The sequence below is a fragment of the Oryx dammah genome, unplaced genomic scaffold (genome assembly GCF_014754425.2).
Source record: "Oryx dammah isolate SB20612 unplaced genomic scaffold, SCBI_Odam_1.1 HiC_scaffold_21, whole genome shotgun sequence".
Taxonomy (NCBI): Eukaryota; Metazoa; Chordata; class Mammalia; order Artiodactyla; family Bovidae; genus Oryx; species Oryx dammah.
Window position 1 is genome coordinate 47,679,196 of NW_024070205.1, and position 15,797 is coordinate 47,694,992.

Here is a 15,797-nt window from a genome sequence, read left to right on the forward strand (position 1 = left end):
AGGAGTTCAGAATTGAATTAAGAATCAGAGTTCAGCCATCCTGTGAATGATTTTGTATAGGTACCAGAACAGAAATATCAGCAGTAATTAATGCCTGATGAGATGTTCCCATGCACTAGGTACCTGCTACACATTTTATATGCATTTCTTTACCCTCCACAAAAACCTTATGATATACATAAGATGATTATTGCCACTTTTCAAACTAAAGAAAGAGATTACTGGTAAAGTAGCACAGTGAGAATTTTAACCCAAGGCTTTAAAAGGTCAGATTTCTCACTCTAACTATCTTTCTTCTCACAAAGAGAAGATATATGCCAACATCAGGCATATAGAGGCTGAGAGGCAAGTAAATGGTACATAGTGACTGGGTGCCTTCGAGGTCAGGTGCATGGCAGGGGCTCCCTAGAGGAAGAATGAATAGAAATCGGCCAGGCAGACAAAGAGAGACAAGTGTTCTAGATCCAGGAGCCAACAGATGTTATGGCACAGCCTTCATTGACCACAAAGTGGCTGCTGGGCTCCAGACATGTGCTTTCCCTCAGGAAGGTGTGGGTGGGAAAAGATGTCTCATTGATTAGTGAGGAAAATACTGCTCAGCAACTCCCAACTCCCCGACAGACTTTGTTATGTCCCATTGGCCAGACCATGTCATAAGACTACTGCAAGCCATGAGGAAGGACAGAGAAGTCACACTGCCTGTGGTTAGTCATGAATCATCCGCTGGGGCTGGGCCCACTGCACCACTAACAGAGCTGAGGTTGTGTTGGCCAAGAAGGAAGCAGGGATGGGAGGCGGGGAGGCAGGCAGCGCATAGACTCGGGTCACCATTCTTCACACTGAAGTCCAGGGGGAGCTGAGAACAGCACAGTAAGAAGAGTCAGAGGAAGAGCTGAAATCATTTAGTGAGATACCAGAGGTGAGATTTATGGCTTGGGTGACTGGGCTGTCAGTGACTAAATTAATCAGGGAGCAGAGGGTTATAGCTGGAAGGCAAACTAATAAAATGCATTGTTTTAGTCAGCCCAGACTGCCATAATAAAGCACCACAAACAAGGCAGCTTTTTTTTTTTTTTGGTCTTTTTTTAACAATTTATTTATTTTTAATTGGAGGATAACTGCCTTACAATTTTGTGTTGGTTTCTGCCATACATCAACATGAATCAGCCATAGGTATACATATGTTCCCTTCCTCTTGAACCTCCCTCCTACCCCATCCTACCCCTCTAGTTTATCACACATCTCTGAATTGAGCTCCCTACACCATAGAGCAAATTCTCACTGGCTATGTATTTGACAGCCATTTTACTTTTTTGCATTTTTTTCCCATGAGGATGGTCTTGATCCCTGTCTCCTGTACAATGTCACGAACCTCATTCCATAGTTCATCAGGCACTCTATCTATCAGATCTACTAGGCCCTTAAATCTATTTCTCACTTCCACTGTATAATCATAAGGGATTTGATTTAGGTCATACCTGAATGGTTGAGTGGTTTTCCCTGCTTTCTTCAATTTCAGTCTGAATTTGGTAATAAGGAGTTCATGATCTGAGCCACAGTCAGCCACCTCATGCGAAGAATTGACTCATTGGAAAAGACTTTTATGCTAGGAGGGATTGGGGGCAGGAGAAGAAGGGGACGACAGAGGATGAGATGGCTGGATGGCATCACTGACTCGATGGACGTGAGACTGAGTGAACTCTGGGTGTTGGTGATGGACAGGGAAGCCTGGCGTGCTGCGATTCATGGGGTCGCAAAGAGTCGGACACGACTGAGCGACTGAACTGAACTGATGTATTTGACACATGGAAATAGATGGGGAAACAGTGGAAATAGTGGCTGACTTTAATTTTAGAGGCTCCAAAATCACTGCAGATGGTGACTGCAGCCATGAAATTAAAAGACGCTTACTCCTTGGAAGGAAAGTTATGACCCACCTAGACAGTATATTCAAAAGCAGAGACATTACTTTGCCAACTAAGGTCCGTCTAGTCAAGGCTATGGTTTTTCCTGTGGTCATGTATGGATGTGAGAGTTGGACTGTGAAGAAAGCTGAGCACTGAAGAATTGATGCTTTTGAACTGTGGTGTTGGAGAAGACTCTTGAGAGTCTCTTGGACAGCAAGGAGATCCAACCAATCCATTCTAAAGGAGATCAGTCCTGGGTGTTCTTTGGAAGGAATGATGCTAAAGCTGAAACTCCAGTACTTTGGTCACCTCATGGGAAGAGTTGACTCATTGGAAAAGACTCTGATGCTGGGAGGGATTGGGGGCAGGAGGAGAAGGGGACGACAGAGGATAAGATGGCTGGATGGCATCACCGACTCGATGGACGTGAGTCTGAGTGAACTCCGGGAGGTGGTGATGGACAGGGAGGCCTGGTGTGCTGCCATTCATGGGGTCACAAAGAGTCGGACACGACTGAGTGAGTGAACTGAACTGAACTGAACTGGATGTATATGTTCAATGCTACGCTCTCAATTTGCCTCACCCTCTTGTTCCCTCACTGTGTCCACAAGTCTCTCTATGTGACAGGGCAACTAAACCAATAGAAATTTATTTCTCACAGTTCTGGAAGCTAAAAAATCCAAGATCAAGGTGCTGGCTGATTTGTTCCTTGAGGAAAGCTCTCTTCTTGACTTGCCTTCTCACTATGTCTTTACATGACTTTTCCTTCATGCACATGCAGAGTTTCCCTCTCTGTCTTCATGTTCTTAAGAGGACATTATATTCATCAAATAGAAACCGTGAGAGATTTTATTTTCTTGGGCTCCAAAATCACTGCAGAGGCGACTGCAGCTGTAAAATTAAAAGATGCTTGCTCCTTTGAAGAAACAAAGCTGGACAGCCTATTAAAAAGCAGAGACATTACTTTGCCAACAAAATCCAAAGCTATGGTTTTTCCAGTAGTCATGTATGGATGTGAGAGTTGGACTGTAAAGAAAGCTGAGCACTGAAGAATTGATGCTTTTGAACTGGGGTGTTGGAGAAGACTCTTGAGAGTCTCTTGGACTGCAGGGAGATCAAACAAATCAATCCTAAAAGAAATCAACTCTGAATATTCATTGGAAGGACTGATTCTAAAGCTGAAGCTCCAATACTTTGGTCACCTCATTAGAAAAGACCTTGATGCTGGGAAAGATTGAAGGCAGGAGGAGAAGGGGACGACAGAGGACAAGTTGGTTGGATGGCACCACAACTGAATGGATGTGAGTCTGAGCAAGCTCCGGGAGTTGGTGATGGACAGGGAAGCCTGGGGTGCTGCAGTCCATGGGGTTGTGAAGAGTTGGATACAACTGAGAGACAGAACAACAAAATGTTCATCAAAGGGGCCCCACTCTCAACTGAACTCTAATCACCTCTCAAGGCCCCAACCGCAAATACCATCACACCGGGGAATACGGTTTTTTTCTACATATGCATTTTTCAGGTGGCACATTCATTCAGTCTGTAGCAGGCATAAAATGATTTTATGATTCAGGAGACATTCTATTGCTTTGGGACTCTTCACAGACTTTCCTATCTCTTGGTCTGATGGGACAATCAAACAATTAAAGCAAGTAAAAGCATTTTTTACGTGAGCTTTGTATAACAGTAAATTGTATCATGTAAACAGAAAGCAGTTGGAGTGGCTGCCTGCTCCTATTTTCCTAGTGGCTCTGAACAGGCTATGTGATCCTATCCTCTGACAGATGGGCTATGTCACTGACATATCAATTTCAGTACCCAGTGGACCAGGAACCCCTGCTTCTGGGATCCCAAGACCTGTCCTAATGCTTGCCTTCCTGAGGCTTAGTCATTCTCATCCTTCCTTCAATTTTAAAAAAATTATTATTTATTATTTCATTTTCGACTGCTCTGGGTCTTTGCTGCTCCCGTAGACTTTCTCTAGCTGTGGCAAGCAGGGGCTACTCTTTGCTGCAGTGGCATGGCAGGGGCTTCTCTTGTTGTGGAACACAGGCTCTAGATGTGAGGGCAGCAGTAGTTGTGGCTCACGGGCTCAGTGGTTGTGGCACAAGGGTGTGGTTGCCCTGCAGCATGTGGACTCTTATTTCCTGGACCAGGGATTGAACCCACATCCCCTGCATTGGAAGGCAGATTCTTAGCCTCTGGACCACCAGGGAAGTCCCCCTTCCTTTCATTTTATAGTCTACACTAATAGCCTTCCAAGAAGTTAATATTTTCCATTAATAGTAATAATTTTTGCAACCTATAAGCAAAAGAACTATCCAACTTTTTGGTAGGGTCTTTTTTTAAATCACTTTATTGAAGTATGATTGACATACATCTTGATCAAGTCTTTAAAAGTATATAATATGCTACAATATTCCATATGTGATAGTCTTGCCAAAAATGTTTACATAAAATTTAACTATGAGGACATGGGTTTGGGTGGACTCCGGGAGTTGGTGAACGGACAGGGAGGCCTGGCGTGCTGCGGTTAATGGGGTCGCAAAGAGTTGGACACGACTGAGCGACTGAACTGAACTGAGCTGAGCTGAATTATGAGGAAATGAGAAAATAATAGACTGAGACATATTATGAGACGATTAGTGTGGCCCCTTAGAGCAAATCATTATCATAAAAAGTCAACAAAATTCTGAGGGCTTCTGTTGTAGATTAGCAGAAACCAGAGACGTAACAGCCAAATACGATGTGTTAACTTTGGGTTTGGGTTTTGTTTGTTTGTTTTGACATTAAGTTTAAGCCAGCTTCTTACTCTCCTCTTTCACCCTCATCAAGAGGCTTTTTAGTTCCTCTTCACTTTCTACCATGAGAGTGATATTGTCTGTGTCTGAGGTTGTTGATATTTCTCCCAGGAGTCTTCTTGAATCCAGCTTGTGATTCAAGTCTTGATGTGGGGAAAGGTGCAAAATACGGAACGCTTCATGAATTTGCATGTCATCCTTGCACAAGGGCCAGGCTAATCTCCGTTTCGTTCCAATTTTAGTATATGTGCTGCTGAAGCTAGCACTAACTTCAGGTTTTCAATTATTTATAAAAAATCAGCTTTCAAAAACAATTCTGAGTCAATTTAGACTGGAAATGAGTAAATACTATAGAATTTTTAGTGTCACTTATGTGAGACAACGTACTGAAGTTGACCTGAAACAGACATAGTTATTTCTCCAGAAAAGATGATTTATTCAAGATCAGTGAGAGTTCCATTTCTGGGTCTGCAGCCATGGGAAGCCACATAAGTCACCCCATGACAAGGGAAAGGAGAATGCTTTTATAGTGGGGAAAAGGGAGTTGGGAGGGCTACAAATTGTCCATGGCTTTCATTGGCTGAGTCCTTGCCAGGAAAGAAGAGTTTTTCTTTTTCCTCTGCTAGGCTCTGCTACCCTAGAAGGGAGTGAGAGCTTCCCCTTCTAGTGCTTTGACTCTAATTGAGATTTTTTATTCATTCATTTTTTACAATAGAAAATAATTTTATTCTTAGGAAACACATACTGAAATGTTTAGTTGGGTCATGTCATCTACTTTCAAATGACTCACAAAAAAATTTATATGATTTCAATAATTATTTTAAAACTGCTCCAATTAGGTAAAAGGTATATAGATGCTAACTGTACTGTTCTTTCAACTTTATGCGTTTGCAGTTTTTCTAAATAAAATATCTGTAAAAGTGTACTATATGCAATTGTCCTAAAGGACAGATTCATGAGTCAGAGTGAAACAGGTCTATACTGCCCTATATAATTATAATGAACCTTTACAAACTAACAAGCTGCTGCCACAGGCATCATCTCCTATAAGCCTAATGTGAATGACCCTTATGTGGTAGGTGTTTTTTTTTTTTAATCCAGCTTTGCAGCAAAAGTACAGAATTGACCAGCAGAGCTGCAGTTTTGGCCTGGGTTTGATTCTGATTCTCCTAGGCTTTCCTCACTCCTTGCGGCCAGTGCAGTAATGAGCACGTGGCAGGTTCTTCTTGAACATTCATGTAGGATTTACTAGATAAAGAGAAAATTTTTAATTGTTAATTTAAAATTAGAAGTATTGTGTTAGATAGTTCTCAAAGTTTTAGAATTTTTAGTAGATTTCATGACACCAGACACTTGAGAATAACTTTTTTAATCAGGGAAGAAAGTTTTTTCTTTCACTACTTCCTCCTCCCCTCCCCAGCATTGGACTGGAAACAGATGGAAAAAGCAGGAATTGTGGCTCTTTAAAAGAGAGCAGTCTTTTAGCTCTGAGTGGGTCCCCCACATAAAGTTTCCTGGAAAACACTCTGTGATAGAAATTTGCTTAGCGGATATTTGGGGGTATGTTCCTGTGGAAATGGCTTTCCATGTGGCTCAGTGGTAAAGAATCCGCCTGGCAATGTAGGAGATGCAGGTTCAGTCCTTGGGTGGGGATGATCTCCTGGAGGAGGAAAGGGCAACCTGCTCCAATATTCTTGCCTGGGAAATCCCATGGACAGAAGGAGCCAGCGGGCTATGGTCCATGCAGTCACAAACAGCTGGACCCAACTGAGGACACATACACTTGTAGCAACAGGATCTGGCAAAAGGATCAGCTGAACTGCACGTCACTTGCATCAGAGGCCTCAGCCAATGCCACGGAGAGCTCCAAAGCTAGAATGGAGTTTCAGAGACATCCCAAATTGGAGCCAGGAGACTGGACTTCTGTATATCCATGTTAAGCAGCCCCTGGAGGTGGTCTGCCTCAGGAACCACTCTTTTCAGTCGTGGGAAATTCTCGGGGAAGGACTGAATACTTTCAGTTGGGACTCTAGCAGGTGGAGTCTGGGTGGGCTGCAGAGCCCTTTTACAACCTGGGCCAGGATCCAGTCCAAGATTACAGAGTGCTTTTATTTGTCTTATCTCTTTAGGCTTTCAATCTGGAAGAGTGTCTTAGCTTTTTTTTTTTTTTTTTTTAATCTTCCTTTGTCATTTTTAAAGAGTTCAAACCAGTTATTTTGTAGAAATATTTCAGGTTATCTAAACTTTCCTTATGATTAGAATTCAGGTTATATTTTTTTGACTCATAATTTCTTTCCTCTCTAAGCAGATCCAGCACTTCCCTGCAGGTTACATTGTTACTTGGTCTAAGTATTGTCTGATGGTCAGAAGAGGAAAAGTGGGTAGATTCTAAAGAGGGAAGATGGACTCTGCATGATCTTCAAGCAAGAGAGGAACAATAACCCTTTAAAGAGAGGAGTAGTTCACTTCTGCAGGTCCAGAAATTCATATAAGTCTGTTTTCAAGGTTCCCAAGTACATTGACCTCTTCTTCCTCATCCCACATCTTAGGTTGCCACTCCTTTCCAATCATGGCCTTGACATCGGCATGGCAAATTTGTTGACTATTCTCTGGAACTTCACTACACTTATGCCTAAGTCCTGAGACTGATTCTCATCAGTTTCCACCTTCCTGCCACAACAAATGAGAGTCTTTCTATGTGCTACAACGGGAGGTCCTCAGTTTCACATTTTGCCTAAGTTAATGCTTAATCATCCTCATATTCTCTATCTTATTGCAAAGCACAGTGGCACTCATCAAAAGCCATCTAATTCCATTGCTCTAATAATTCCTTCTTTCTCCAGCTTTTCCAATGCCTGAGAAACTGCACCTGCCCATGGATTCCTTCTTTTCATGTCCTCTAAGTGAAGGTCTTAACAGTTGCTCTGCTATAGAATGCCAGCGGCTCTCCCTGCTCCACCCGCCACCAGTGGTGATGTCCTCACCAGTAGTCTTGGGTGATGCAATTCCAAAATTCAGCTCAGAGTCTATTTCCTCAGACAACTCACAGAACCAGCTCTTTTAAGATTCACTGAGAAACAGACAACTCTGAGACAGAATTGTATGAAGGTGGTTTATTGGGAAACAGTCTCAGGAACTAACTCTATAATAGAACAAAGTGAGCTGGATTGGATAGAGGGAGAACTTGAGCTCAAACACAACAATTCAGTCTCAGCCAATTGGTTCCACAGGGCCCATGGAGCTGGGCTGCTTGTAATCTGTGGATCTGTCTTTACAACTTTTGGCCAAAGACTGTTGAATGGGATGTCCTTCTCTAGGCAATATCTCTCTACCTCAGGGATAAAGTGGTGGGAAAACCAGACCTGGAAAATGGCTTGTGTAACCCAGTCTTTGGGGGACTCTTCCATTTAAGGGCTCTCGGGTTCTCTGAATGGTAACAAAGAAAGGCTTCATCTTTGTATCACCGGAAGCATTGCCACCAAACAACAGAAGTAGCCAGTCCTTTGCCACTTTATAGGCTGGCATCAACTTTTCCTCCTTACTGATGTAACTTTGGTCTGGCATCCTCTTCCATTATAGTCATGTCTTATCCACATAAAAAACCTGTTTGTCTAGGGTAAGAAATGGCTTTCCACTCCAGTTTTCTTGTCTGGAAAATCCCATGGACAGAGGAGTCTGGGAGGCAGCAGTCCGTGGTGTTGCGAAGAGTTGTTCACGACTGAGCAACCGAGCACACACACATTCACAGGCCGTTCAGTGGTGAAGACACTAAGCTTCCACTCGAGGGGGAACGGGTTCGATCCTTGGTTGGGGAACTAAGACTGTGCACGTTGCACAGTGCAGCCAAAAAAATAGAGAGAAAAAAGAAAAAAAGCAAGCAGGGAAGTTTTTGTAGTCCTGTCACATGCAAATGCAGATTTGTAGTGACTTTTGGACCTAAACTACAGGGACCTTTGAGAATTTTCCAGTGTCTTTCAGTGACAGAGCTAAGAATCCAGGTGGTAGGAAGTCTGTGGATCTTGATAGATTTTCTAAGAAAATGGAATCAATAGCAATAAACGTGAGGGAAGGAAGGCTTTAAAGAGGAAATTAATGCTTCATTCCTTGCATGGTTTCAAATAAGTATCCATTTTGTGCATCTGTGTCCGATCAGGAGGAACAGTTGGCTCAGAACTGTTTCATACCCTTCTGTGATATCCTTGACACAGGTGGTCATACCTCACCCCCTGTTGGTCTTCATACGTGTAGTCTGTGTTCATGTCACCAGTTGCTGGGGAAAGAGGTGCTGTTATTATTTTGGAGTCACTGATTCCAATCTTGGCTCATTGGCTGCACAGCATCAGAGAAGCCCATGAACCTCTCTGTGCCTTAGTTTCTTATCTCATGGAAGACCTTGTTGCCTGACCCAGGGACTACCTCAAGGGCATTAGTGAGGACATGTGAGATTAAGAAGGCTGGAGAACCCTGAGGACCAAATTTCTCAATGCCAACAATTTGCTGGAGTTATTTGGGACGTTTTTAAACAATGTTGGTGTCCACACCTTCCTCCTCCCCCACCGCTGGCCCATTAAGTTAGAACCTCCGGCATCAGCATGCTTTGAGATGCCGTGAACCACTGCTTGAAAAGGAAGGACAGATACATTACTACCGTGGAACAATCCAATAAGGTTTAGGAATTTTTAAAAAATTCCTTTTGGAAGGCCAGGCATCTCTTTAAGGATGGCCAGATGCTGACGAGATACAATGAATTCTGTCCAATCAAGTTCTCTTTTTGCTCCACACTACAGCCTTTGGAAACTCAGCTGTGCTTTCATCTACTTAAATATTTTGTGAAGCCTTGTTGTCAAATATAACAAACATTTATAAATCTGCTAAACATGCATTAAGGTTATGAATGAATTATTGAGAGGAAAGTCCCTTCCATCTCACTGGACTCCTCTGATGACCATAAACTCCATTTCCCCAGGGGAAAAAAAAAACCCTGCTAGATAAGTACATGCCTTTATCAATAATTTCTCAAAGCATTTCAGGAAATTCCCAGGCAGCTACAATATCTGCATATATATGATATATATGATAAATTGCCATATATGGTAAACCCACAGCTAACATATACTCAATTGTGAAAAGCTGAAAGCAAGAATAAGACAAGAATGCCCACTCCTGCCACTTTTATTCAAAATATTAGGATTTATTCATAGCATTAGTCGTCCTGGCTGTAACAGTTAGACAACAAAAAGAATGAAATGTATCCAAATTGGGGAAAAGAAGTAAAACTGTCATTATTTGCAGATGGCATAATAATATATATAGAAATGATCAATATATATATATATATAATATACAAAACTATTAGAACTAATCAATGCATTCAGTAAAGCTGCAGGATACAATACAATGAAATCTGTTGCTTTTCCATACACCAATAATGAACGTCAGAAAGAGAAAGAAAAAGACAAACTCATTTAAAATTGCATCAAAAAGAATAAAATACCTAGGAATAAACAACCAAGGAGGTATAAAATATTCATGAAAGATTTGAGAATGATATAAAGAAATAGAAAGATATCTCGTGTTCTTGGATTGGAAGAATGAATATTGTTAAAATGTCCATACCACCCAAAACAGTCTATAGATTTAACCCAGTTCCTATCAAAATACCAATGGCATTTTTCACAGACCTAAAGCAAACAATCCTAAAATTTGGGTGGGATCACAAAAGACCCTGAATAGTCAAAATAATTTTGAAAAAGAAGAAAAAAACTTGGAAGTATTATACTTCATGATTTCAAACTATGCAAAGCTATGGTTCAGTTCTTTTTTTTTTTTTTTTATGGTTCAGTTCAGTTCAGTTCAGTTGCTCTGTCGTATCCGACTCTTTGTGACCCCATGAATCGCAGCACGCCAGGCCTCCCTGTCCATCGCCAACTCCCAGAGTGCACTCCGACTCATGTCCATCGAGTCCATGATGCCATCCAACCATCTCATCCTCGGTCATCCCCTTCTCCTTCTGCCCCCAATCCCTCCCAGCATCAGAGTCTTTTCCAATGAGTCAACTCTTCACATGAGGTGGCCAAAGTACTGGAGTTTCAGCTTTAGCATCATTCCTTCCAAAGAAATCCCAGGGTTGATCTCCTTCAGAATGGACTGGTTGGATCTCCTTGCTGTCCAAGGGACTCTCAAGAGTCTTCTCCAACACCACAGTTCAAAAGCATCAATTTTTCAGCACTCAGCCTTCTTCACAGTCCAACTCTCACATCCATACATGACCACAGGAAAAACCATAGCCTTGACTAGACGGACCTTAGATGGCAAAGTAATGTCTCTGCTTTTGAATATGCTATCTAGGTTGGTCATACCATTTCTTCCAAGGAGTAAGCATCTTTTAATTTCATGGCTGCAGTCACCATCTGCGGTGATTTTGGAGCCCCAAAAAATAAAGTCAGCCACCGTTTCCACTGTTTCCCCCTCTATTTCCCATGAAGTGATGAGACTGGATGCCATGATCTTCGTTTTCTGAATGTTGAGCTTTAAGCCAACTTTTTCACTCTCCTCTTTCACTTTCTTCAAGAGGCTTTTTAGTTCCTCTTCACTTTCTGCCATAAGGGTGGTGTCGTCTGCATATCTGAGGTTATTGATATTTCTCCCGGCAGTCTTGATTCCAGCTTGTGTTTCTTCCAGTCCAGCGTTTCTCATGATGTACTCTGCATATAAGTTAAATAAGCAGGGTGACAATATACAGCCTTGACGTACTCCTTTTCCTATTTGGAAACAGTCTGTTGTTCCATGTCCAGTTCTAACTGTTGCTTCCTGACCTGCATACAGATTTCTCAAGAGGCAGGTCAGGTGGTCTGGTATTCCCATCTCTTTCAGAATTCCCCACAGTTTATTGTGATCCACACAGTCAAAGGCTTTGGCATAGTCAATAAAGCAGAAATAGATGTTTTTCTGGAACTCTCTTGCTTTTTCCATGATCCAGCAGATGTTGGCAATTTGATCTCTGGTTCCTCTGCCTTTTCTAAAACCAGCTTGAACATCAGGGAGTTCACGGTTCAGGCATTGCTGAAGCCTGGCTTGGAGAATTTTGAGCATTACTTGACTAGCATGTGAGATGAGTGCAATTGTGTGGTAGTTTGAGCATTCTTTGGCATTGCCTTTCTTTGGGATTGGAATGAAAACTGACCTTGTCCAGTCCTGTGGCCACTGCTGAGTTTTCCAAATTTGCTGGCATATTGAGTGCAGCACTTTCAGAGCATCATCTTTCAGGATTTGAAACAGCTCAACTGGAATTCCATCACCTCCACTAGCTTTGTTAATAGTGATGCTTTCTAAGGCCCACTTGACTTCACATTCCAAGATGTCTGGCTCTAGATTAGTGATCACATCATCATGATTATCTGGGTCATGAAGATCTTTTTTGTACAGTTCTTCTGTGTATTCTTGCCACCTCTTCTTAATATCTTCTGCTTCTGTTAGGTCCATACCATTTCTGTCCTTTATTAAGCCCATCTTTGCATGAAATGTTCCCTTGGTATCTCTAATTTTCTTGAAGAGATCTCTAGTCTTTCCCATTCTGTTGTTTTCCTTGATTTCTTTGCATTGATCGCTGAGAAAGGCTTTCTTATCTCCTCAAGCTTTGGTAATCAGAACCATACGGTACTGGACAAAATTACAGACACAGAGATCAATGGAACAAAATAGTTCACAAATAAACTCATCAACATCACTAATCATCAGGAAAACGCAGATCAAAGCCATAATCAGATACCAATTCATAGCTCTCAAAATGACTACAGGCATACCTCAGAGAGATTGTAGGTTTAGTCTTAATCTACAGCAAAGAAGGCAAGAATACACATGAGGAAGAGATAGTATCTTTAAAAAAAATGGTGCCAGGAAAATTGGACAGCTACATACGATAAAATAAATCTAGGCTATGTTCTTATCCCATATTCAAAGATTGAAATGGATTATGTACTTAAATGTAAGGTCTGAAACCATAAAACTCCTAGAAGAAAACATAGTAGCATGCTCTTTGATATCAGTCTTAGCAATATTTTTCTGGATCCTCAGGCAAGGGCGACAAAAGCACAAATACACAAATGACAGTAAATTAAACCAGAAAGTTTTTGCACAATGAAAGAAACTGTCAATAAAATGTAAAGGCAGCCTACTGAATGGGAGAAGTTATTTGTAAATGGTATGTTTGGTAAGAGGTTAATAGCCAAATATACATTAAAAATTTGTATAACACATTAGCTAAAAAACTAACACACTGATTAGAAAATGGACAGAGAACTTGAAGAAATATTTTTCCAAAGAAGATATACAGAGGACCAATTAACTGTCTCCTTTGATACCTTCAGTAGTAGCAGGATGGAGCCTAATCTAGTCTTGGATCAAGCAGAGCTAGACTCATTTGTTCCAGGGGCCAACCCCTCAGTTCAGTTCAGTTCAGTTCAGTTGCTCAGTCGTGTCCGACTCTTTGCGACCCCATGAATTGCAGCACGCCAGGCCTCCCTGTCCATCACCAACTCCTGGAGTTCACTCAGACTCACGTCCATCGAGTCAGTGATGCCATCCAGCCATCTCATCCTCGGTCGTCCCCTTCTCCTCCTGCCCCCAATCCCTCCCAGCATCAGAGTCTTTTCCAATGAGTCAACTCTTCACATGAGGTGGCCAGAATACTGGAGGTTCAGCTTTAGCATCATTCCTTCCAAAGAAATCCCAGAGTTGATCTCCTTCAGAATGGACTGGTTGGATCTCCTTGCTGTCCAAGGGACTCTCAAGAGTCTTCTCCAACACCACAGTTCAAAAGCATCAATTCTTCAGCACTCAGCCTTCTTCACAGTCCAACTCTCACATCCATACATGACCACTGGAAAAACCATAGCCTTGATTAGATGGACCTTAGTCGGCAAAGTAATGTCTCTGCTTTTGAATATGCTGTCTAGGTCGGTCATAACTTTTCTTCCAAGGAGTAAGCATCTTTTAATTTCATGGCTGCAGTCACCATCTGCAGTGACTTTGGAGCTCCCCCCCAAAAAAGTCTGACACTGTTTCCACTGTTTCCCCATCTATTTCCCATGAAGTGATGGGACCGGATGCCATGATCTTCTTTTCTGAATGTTGAGCTTTAAGCCAACTTTTTCACTCTCCTCTTTCACTTTCATCAAGAGGTTTTTTAGCTCCTCTTCACTTTCTGCCATAAGGATGGTGTCATCTGCATATCTGAGGTTACTGATATTTCTCCTGGCAATCTTGATTCCAGCTTGTGTTTCTTCCAGCCCAGCGTTTCTCATGATGTACTCTGCATATAAGTTATCCTCAATTTTAGCTTGCAAAGGGTAGTGCTTGCAGTACAGCACCTCTCAGATCTTTGATCTTATGTTGTCTTTGGAATAATCTTTATAGAAAATTCTAGTGATTAAATAGTCCAGGTTACTTGCCACGTGGTTTTCCTTTCCACACCAATTTTTATTCTTTCTTTCATATACAGCTGGGCTCTCATGGAGACCAAAGGATCTCTATTTTTAATAAGTCCAAGACTTGAAAGGCATTACCTACCAAAAGTTTCTAACTCACAGTGCATCACAATACCCTTTCAATGATGTAAAAAAGATCAAGTCCTATAACTCTGCAGTGAGCCCTGGCAGTACTTGGAGACAGCTAAAATAACTGCTGTCCTTAGAGGACTGCTTTTAAGAACAAGGAGGTCTCTACCCATTTCAGCCTAAGCAGGTAACACCAGTTACTGCCCAAACCTCTCTCTTCTCACTTAGTGGTTGCATTACTGAATAGCTGATTGCATTTTGAATGCTCTAGGGACAAGAGCTCACAATATAAAGAGACTTTGTGGCAAACCATTTTGTAAAGTGAAGAATTCTTTTGGAAACTGAATATTCGTATCTCAATTTTGAATTATTTGAAGAGCTTTTTCTAGATCAACATTTTTTTCTTAGAAATGGGATATATCTATGTTAAGGCAACTGGCTCTTTATGATACAGGAAGAACAAAGTTTAAAACCTATTAACTAGATTGCCAGATTACTGAGTGGGCTGACTGACTGATTCTTTCATTTATTTATTCACTCTGAAGTATGCAGTGAGCACTTCCTTGGATGGGGAACACTTTGCAAGACAGTGAGGTAGGAGGACAAGGAGAGGGAAGCTAAAGACCATCAAAACAACGTGGTTCTGGGATTTCCCTGGTGGTTCAGTGTCTAAGACTCCACAGTCCCAACACAGGGGGCCCGGGTTCAATCCCTGGTCAGAGAACTAGATCCTGCTTGCCACAACTACGACCCAGCACAATCAAATTTATTAATTGAAAAAATAAACATGGTTGCAACATCCAGGAGCTTACATAACTTTAGCTGAGAGGCAAGACATTGTATGAAACTATTATCTTACTCGAAGAATCTCTAGAGCTTTATTCAAGGCCAGGCACAAAACTGCCACTCATTAAACATTTTCTTAAATGATGAATAAATGAGTTCAGAAATCAATGAACCAATAAGAACCAAAGTGCATCATAGCATTCATCAAGGGCTCTGGGAATTCAGGGACAGATAAGAGACCATTTGGAACTCAGAGTCCTAGTAAAAGATTGTAAAGGACCTGAAGAAGGCCCTGAGGGTGGGTGGAATTTAGATTAGAAAAGGAGGAAGGAAACAACATTCAGGCAGCAAAATTCATGGTAGGATTTTGGGGGTTGGGTGCAGGAATGTGGAAGGGCAAGAGAGCAAGTGGGTAACCAACCTTCTTGAACTGGGAACCCTGGCTTCCTGAGGAAACAGAAGCAAGTAACTCAGTTACTCAAAACCGTTTTCTAAATGTCCTCTTATGACACACATGCTCAAAAGCAGCTGGGAGCAATTGCCTTGGCCACAGAGTAACTCTGCAGTCAGCGAGGCTACTGTCATGATCCTAGCAAGGGCGGGTCATAGGAATTCTGAGAAAGCCATCCCACATACTTTCTGTGCACTGTCAGATTACAAGGACCTGGCTTGCTCCAGGGGCCCAACTCCCCCTGGTACAGAATACAGATGCCACACCTTCAAGGAAAAGGGACACCCAGGACTCTGGT

At 42.0% G+C, this 15,797-nt stretch overlaps 1 non-coding gene across 1 annotated transcript; it reads right to left on the reverse strand.

Annotated features, from left to right (window-relative positions):
* Positions 1-4,870: 4,870 nt before the first annotated feature.
* LOC120880715 lies at positions 4,871-4,974 on the reverse strand. The gene has a single exon (XR_005725115.1). It is a non-coding gene; the product is annotated as a U6 spliceosomal RNA (small nuclear RNA).
* Positions 4,975-15,797: the final 10,823 nt, after the last annotated feature.